This window comes from Polypterus senegalus, chromosome 10 (assembly GCF_016835505.1).
Source record: "Polypterus senegalus isolate Bchr_013 chromosome 10, ASM1683550v1, whole genome shotgun sequence".
In the NCBI taxonomy this organism is placed as follows: Eukaryota; Metazoa; Chordata; class Cladistia; order Polypteriformes; family Polypteridae; genus Polypterus; species Polypterus senegalus.
The window spans coordinates 13,425,707-13,433,775 of record NC_053163.1 but is presented as its reverse complement, the minus strand read 5'-3'; the positions used below and the strand labels follow the sequence as shown (position 1 = coordinate 13,433,775).

Genomic DNA, 8,069 nt, shown 5'->3' with positions numbered 1-8,069 from the left:
TGGCATTTGTACTCCATCAACATTAATTATTTCCAGAGACATAATTTTGTCTATTTTTCCAGCGCATGGTGCACAAAAGCAAGGGAACGATGGGAGCACCAGAACTCTGCTCACATCATGTCGCCTGCACCGCAAGCTGCAAGTAGTAAGTCTGTCATAAGCGAATACCGCTATGCTTTTCCACTCACGGGATGGAAGGACAATCCCGACCGCTTTTATATAGTAAGAAAGAAGAAGAAGATATCGCACAGTCTGGAGTAGAAAATCATCTTTACCTGGAAAAACGAAACTACAAATCCCATCGTGCATTGCAAAATGGACGGGCGTGTGTGAAACTCAGCGCTCGCGTAGCACTCATGGGACGGAAGGACAATCCCGACCGCTTTTATATAGAAGGATGATACTTGTGCTCTTTTGAGCAGGAGTCTGGGCGGTGCATCATGTTTGACCGCTGTTCCTTGTGAGGCAGCTGTAAGAAACTTGTATTTGTGAATGGCAGAACAGCAATAAAGTTTATACTCCTTGGAAAACCTGCTGAACTCTCCTGTGAAACTTTGTGAAAATATCTGTTCTTGTATAAAGCTAGGAAAATGCTCTAATTTCATCAAAAATAATTTGTATCTTTATTTGATAATATTAACTGAGTTGTAAATTGAAATTAATAAATTAAGAGTTTGTTAAGTGAAATTTGCTTAAAACAAGGATAAGCTCTCTAAATCATTCAAAGGACAAAAACAGGTTTCCTCATAATAAATAGCATGAGCATAGTGATGGATTTCTTACCAGTGATACCTGGTTAGGAGAATACATACAGTATACAGTCTGCCCTCCATATCCACAGGGGTTTGGTTGAAGGATCCACTCAATTCCCTTATACAAAATAATGTAAAACGCCATAGCATTTGCAAATTACCTTTGCACATATTCTCATATACTTTAAATCATCTCTTGATTACTTACTTTATAATACATAATACAATATAAAGCTATGTAAATAGTTTTTATAAAGTACTGTATTGTTTATGGAATAATGACACAAAACAGTTTGTGCATGTTCAGTGTGAAGCAAGCATGTGTATACCTAACTACATGTTAGCACCAATGTAACATTTTCATTTTTGAACACTTCCAAATTGCTTTCATTGAATCACCTGAAAGAGTGAATGAAACACAGAATATTTAAAAACAAGTACATATAGAAAATATAATTATAAACAGAGAAATTAAAATTTATTCTCTCCCTCTCTCTCTCTCACACACACACACACACAGTGTTAACACACTGATTGCAGACATTGATGCCTTGGAGAATGCTCAGTAATACTATACAAGAGATGGAGGAATACCCTCTTTACACTGATTACCAGTGAGTGGCCTTAAAAGGACTGTTTGTCTTCTTCAAAACTGTTTCTGCCATGCTGCTTAGGTCTTCAGCTGTGCCACAGTCTCTCAGCTGCCTTGTCTCTTTGTAACGTCATGCACTCCACCTGGATCCACCTCACCATGTGGGTCAGTGGCAACCCTCATGCCACACTTTTCCCCGACTCTTTGTGAAAAGAGCCGATGGTCCAAATCCGAGACTCGCCAGTGACCAAGCATCTGGTCCAAAGGGCTGTAGCAGTTTGGAGATATGTTTTAATTGCTATGTCCGTGAACCTCCTTACCTCCTGCTCACAGAGCTGCTTCATAAGCAACTTATCCAGGTATTCTCACCATATCAGGCAGTCCTCAGCCACCTGAGATGCATGTCCCCAACAGGTCTGGACACTGAGGTCGCTACAATACTGATGTCAGGATCTGTAGAAGATGAGGGTTGAGAATTTTCAAGCATAGCTCACAAATGCAGCTACTTTAGTTAAAATCATTGTCATAGGAAGCTGCCTCTCTCTTTCTTTGCAATGTGAAACAAATCTTGCTGTGGTTGTAGGTATGTTGCTATTTCTCGGTAAGTGAAATACTACAGCAGGGTATGTCTACACATCATTTGATTTATGTGGATTCAGTATAGTACTCAATGTGTGGCAAATTCAAGTTTTGCTTTTTGAGACTCCTGAATTTCTTTTGTCTTCAAATATTTTCAATCTGTTGTTGGATGAATCCACAGACAAAAGGGCTGACTGTATGTTACTTTGATTTTCTTATACTGAGAAATAAAACTTCTTTCAGTGTTTATATAATATCTCTGTCTTCAATTGCTACATCATTTATTACAAATATATCCTTAAATGGTAAACCTTGTGTAATAACATTGTAGAAACAGTCTGCATCATGGCAGATTTAATCAGTTGTTTTAGAACTGTTGATATATTACCACCTTGCTTGTCACTGCCCTCAATTTTCTTCCTTTAAAACATTTTGGTCTCTGTTGTAAATTAATACTGGTCAGAAAAATTAATTGCAACTACAGGGTGAGCCAAAATGAAGTGCCATATTTCTCAAGGTCATTGTGTGAGGTAAAGGTAGCTGAGTGCGTTGGGGTCAGGGGTCCTTTGATAGGCGATCCCTTGTAGTTTTCAGTCAACAGCATGCCTTGGTCCAGTGCACACTGTGCTTTCACTGTCATAACATTCTTCAAAAACAACAAATCCATCATCACTACGCAGTGAGCCTTCTGAACGCACTTCAGCATTCCTCCTTAACTGTGATGTTCCAAATCAAAAAGAATTCTTCAGTGGGTGGTTAAATTTACAACAACATTGAACAGAAAATCTGCAGGCCATCCTGGGACGGTACGAATGCTTAGAAACATCTATGCTGTAAGGGCATCAATTTTGCAGTCTCCTAGATGTTCAGCATGCAAACATGCTTCTGCCATAGGCATTTCCAACATGTCTTTGAGGAGGATTTTGCATGAGGACCTAAATTTCCATCCATGCAAAATGATGGTAGTGCAGGAACTCATGGTAGAGACTGAAGGAGCCATAGAGAGTTTGTGTGAACATTTTGAAAACCATTCATTTGAATGGTTGCATAAATAAGCAAAACTTTTGCTATTGGACTGAAACCAACCCTCGTGAACTTCATCAGACACCCCTGCACAGTGAGCATGATACAGTTTGGTGCACCGTCGTAGAATTTGATATTGTACGCCTTACTTTTTGGGGAGCAATGGTCACCATCACTTCAGAATGTTACTTTGAAATGCTAGAGAACTTTTTGTGGCCCCAACAGGAGGAAATGGATGTGGTGGATGCTTGCTTTCAATGGGATGGAGCAACAGCTCTTACAGCATGGAGATCCATGGAAGTTTTGGGAGGTGTTTCCGGGAAACTGATCTCCTGTCGGCGATGTCGGGTGGCCTTCATGGTCACCTGGTCTTGCTCCGTGTGATTTCTTCTTGTGGGGCTCTCTCAAGTAGAAGGTATACACACACTGACCTCAAAACCTTGAAGCCCTCAAGAACGTTATTCGCCACGAAAATCGCCGCTATTCCCCTTGAAATTGCTGAACGAGTCACATGAGTGTTCAGAAATCATCTTGAAGAGCGTATCACTGATGATGGCCACAACCTTGAAGACAACATTTTTAAAAACACAGTGAAAAAATCTATTTTGTATACTTTTCTTGTGTCGTAATGAAATTTATTTTATATTGTAGAATTTTGTAGAATAAACATTTGAAATTTGGTCCTTGTTTTTGGCTCACCCTGTACTAGGCCTAATTTTGAAATTTAGTACAGTTGTGCCATTCACAAATGAGGAAACAGGACTTGTTGTACTGTATATAGCTGCATACCTAGCAGTACTACCACTTTTAGATCACCACAGATGTTCAAGTTGCATTTGATATACTGTATATGTATACTTAAAATATAAGAGGAAAACACAAAATAAGTGATTGTAATTAAATGGCATATGATAAGAAAATTTAAAAGTGATTTTTGTGATCGGCAGGCCAAAATCCATAAGATATACTCAAAAGTGTTAAGGAAGGAAAATCTTCTTTGTTAAGTATTATTCATCTAATTATTTAACTACCTTATTGGCAAATTATTTTCTAATGGCAAACAAACTCTGAATGGAATGCCAGTTTCTTAATGGGCTCAGATACACATACATGATAAACACATTCTTTAACCTGGGACCAAGCTGGCATCACCAATATCCTAATATTCACATCTTTGGAACGTGATTGGCAGCTGCTTCACTTTAAGAAAACCAAATGGGGATAACGCACTGCAGAAAAACTAGATAGCCTGTCTTAATTTAGGGTTAATATAGTGGGTAATTGTTACCAGAAAATATTTTAATTGTCCCTGTAATTATCTAGGCTCAAATATTCATGGCCACAATACAGTCCCTGTAAATTCGATAGAACAAAAGGGCAGTTCACAGGCTGATCAGACTGAAATGAGTCAAGCAAATGATAGGATGCAAGTTGACAGTGCAGCTGTAAAGCAGTTAACTGCTCAAGTGTCCAAACTAAAAAGAAATTTGACAAGATTGTGAACCCTAATGATAATTTGAAAGCTGTCTGTCCACCTACAGCTCATAATACAAGTATTTAGCTGCTGACAGCTGAAGTGTCTATGCTAGAAAACATTTGGAAAAGATCATGAAGCAAACTGGTAACAGTACTCGGACAGCTGTCTGTGCACTAACACAATTGAACACTCAGGTCTCAAGGGGTAGTCCTAAAAGAAGAAGATTGTGCCCAGCAGGGAAAAGAATGGTGTACTCTCTGCTTTCGCTCTGGTCAAATGGGACACAGTGCTGTTGGTTGTACTAAGAGATGGGAATCGGTAAACTGGGAAGGCCATTGGATGGGGACAACCAGTGACCAACAGGAGTAACAGGTCCCCCAGAATGAGGCACCCACAATGCAAAACACTTATCTACTGCCCCTAAAACAAAGCATGCTGCCCAACTAATTGGGAGTTGTTGCATGCACACTGCGTAATCAATGGAATTCAACCACAAATGCTGTTAGACACAGGAGCACAGGTTAGTATACTGGGGAGAGAGTGGGTAAGAAAGACATTGCCTGATGTTAAGATTCAGTCACTTTAAGATTCCATTTGAAGGGTGGCTTGAGGTGTCACTTCAGATGCTGAGCCCTATACATGGGCAGGTAGCCATTGATGTTCCTTTGTTAGTAAGCCAAAGTCATGTTAACTGTCCGCTGTTAGCCTTCAATTTTATAGAGGAACTGATCCAAGAGAACTGTAACCAGACCTACACCACCATTCTTAGCGCTGCTGAGTAAGGCATTAAATCTGAAAGGTGACGCAGCAGATAACATCATCTCTGCAGTAAGAGTAAAACGTATTACAGTAAGGATGGGAAAAAGGAGGCTTGTTATTCCAGCTGGCCAAATATGTCAAGTAAGATGTAAAATTGGGCTTTGCCTAGAGGAGGCACAATGTTTTGAGCCACTAGCAGTGAATCATTTCCCAGAGGGGACTGAACTACTCCCTGCCATTGTTGACAGCCCAACTGGTACTTCAAAACTAATAACCATACCCTCCAAAACTACATCCTTGCATGATATCTACCTTGCTAGAGGAACAATATTAGGCAGCAAGAACATGTAGTGAGACATCAGATTTAGCATCTGATCACTCCGATAAGGAAGCTGAAACCTCATATACCACCTGCTGCTTGCCACACTGTCTTGAGCATGTCAGATGTGAGATCACAGAATCTGAGTCATGCTACAGGCTCAGTTCTGCCCAGAACCACAAGAACAACAAAACAACAACATTTATTTATATAGCACATTTTCATACAAATAATGCAGCTCAAAGTGCTTTACATCATGAAGAAAGAGAAAGAAGAATTAAAATAAGGGAACACTAATTACCTTAGAATAAAAGTAAGGTCTGATGGCCAGAGAGGACAGAAAAAACAAAAAAAAAACTCTAGATGGCTGGAGAAAAAACAAAATCTGCAGGGGTCTGAGGCTACGAGACCACCCAGCCCCTCTAGGCATTCTACCTAACATCAATGACCTCAATCAGTCCTTATTGTATTCAGGGTTCTCATGGAAGAACTTGATGATGACGGTCATGTGGACTTCCGGCCTTTAATCCATCAATGGAGGGACATCACGGTGCTTTGATCAGGTGGTGGTGGTGGCACAGGTCGCCACCCCAGAAATCCGGAAAAAGAACAGAAGAAAAAGTAGGGGATAGTAAGAATTTTGCAGAGCCACCATGAATAATAATGATAATTAATTGAATAAACAGAGCATCAGGCTTAAACTAAGATGAAGCTATGAGAAAGCCACGTTAAAATAATGTGTTTTCAGCAGTTTATTAAAGTGCTCCACTGTATTAGCCTGGCAACTTCCTATTGGCAAGCTATTCCAGATTTTAGGTGGATAACAGCAGAAGGCCGCCTCACCACTTCTTTTAAGTTTAGCTCTTGGAACAATAAGCCAATACTTATTTGAAGATCTAAGGTTATGATTTGGAGTGTAAGGTTTAAGACATTCCAAAATATAAGATGGAGCGAAATTATTTAAAGCTTTGTAAACCATAAGCAGTATTTTAAAGTCAATTCTAAATGACACAGGTAACCAGTGTTGTGACATCAAAACTGGAGAAATGTGCTTGGATTTTTTCCTAGTTAATATTCTAGCAGTTACATTCTGCACAAGTTGCAATCGATTGATGTCTTTTTGAGTAGTCCTGAGAGGAGGGCATTACAGTAATCTAGTCGACTGAAAACAAAAGTGTGAACTAATTTCTCAGCATCTTGCAGTGTTATAAGAGGTCTAACATTTGCTATATTTCTTAAATGAAAAATGCTGTCCTAGTAACCTGATCAATATGTGATTTAAAATTCAGGTCACAGTCAATAGTTATCCCTAAATTCTTTACCTCCATCTTAACTTTTAATTCTAATGCATCAAGTTTATTTCTAATACCCTCATTATAACCATTTTTACAAATCACTAACATTTCTGTTTTCTCCTTATTTAGTTTGAGACAATTACTATTCAGCCATTCAGAAGCACAAGTAAGACATTGTGTCCATGAATCAAGAGTGTCAGGGTCGTCAGGCGCTATTGATAAACACAGTTATGTGGTAGTTCACGTTATGCCCGAGATAATCTGACCTAACAGAAGCATGTAAATTGAAAAGAGCAGCGGACCCAGGAGAAATCTTTCTGGACCACCATATAGAATATCAAGTGTCTTTGAGTTATAATCACCACAACTAACAAAGAATTTTCTACCTGCCAGGTAGGACTCAAACCAATTTAAGACACTGCCAGAGAGGCCCACCCACTCACTAAGGTGATTTCTAAGAATATTGGGATCAATGGTATCAAATGCAGCACTCACATCTAAGAGGATGAGAACAGATAAACGACCTCTGTCTGCATTAACCCGCAGGTCAAGTCATTTACTACTTTACTACGAGTGCAGTTTCTGTACTGTGATTTGTTCTGAAACCCGACTGAAATAAATCAAGAATAGAATGTTTATTGAGGTGGTCATTTAACTGCGTAATGACTGCCTTCTCTAGAATTTTACTAAAGAAAGGCAGGTTAGAAATAGGTTCTAAAATTTTAAAAAGCAAATGAATCGAGATTATTTTTCTTGAGCAGGGGTTTAACTACAGCAGTCTTAAGACAGTCTGGGAAGAACCCCCATATCTAATGACGAATTCACTATGCCAAGAATACTATCGATTAGCATGCCTGATACTTCTTTCAAAAACTTGTAGGTATTGGGTCAAGGACGAGGTGGAGGGTCTCAGTTGAGAAATTATTTTATATAAATCAGGTAAATTTATCATGATGAAAGAATTTAATTTGTTTGTAATGGAGTACTGGGATTTAAGATGATCAATGTTGGGGAGATGTACTATATTACTTCAAATATCATTAATTTTTGATTAAAAAATACAGCAAAATCCTCACAAGTTTCACTGTAAATATTTTGGGGCATTCCATTGAGTGACCAGAATTTAGCAGATGATCAATTGTAGAGAATAAGACTCTGGGATTACTAGCATTGTTATTTATAATTCTAGAGAAATAGCAGCACCTCTCAAGATGGACTGTGTTATTGTATTCTGTTATTTTAACCTTCAATATTTCATAGTGGATAATCAGTT

At 38.8% G+C, this 8,069-nt stretch overlaps 1 long non-coding RNA gene across 1 annotated transcript; it reads right to left on the bottom strand.

Annotated features, from left to right (window-relative positions):
- Positions 1-1,208: 1,208 nt before the first annotated feature.
- Positions 1,209-5,848, bottom strand: LOC120536773. The gene is made up of 2 exons (XR_005635195.1): positions 5,803-5,848; positions 1,209-1,797 (listed from the first exon to the last, which is right to left on the bottom strand). It is a non-coding gene; the product is annotated as an uncharacterized LOC120536773 (long non-coding RNA).
- Between the last annotated feature and the right edge of the window lie 2,221 nt (positions 5,849-8,069).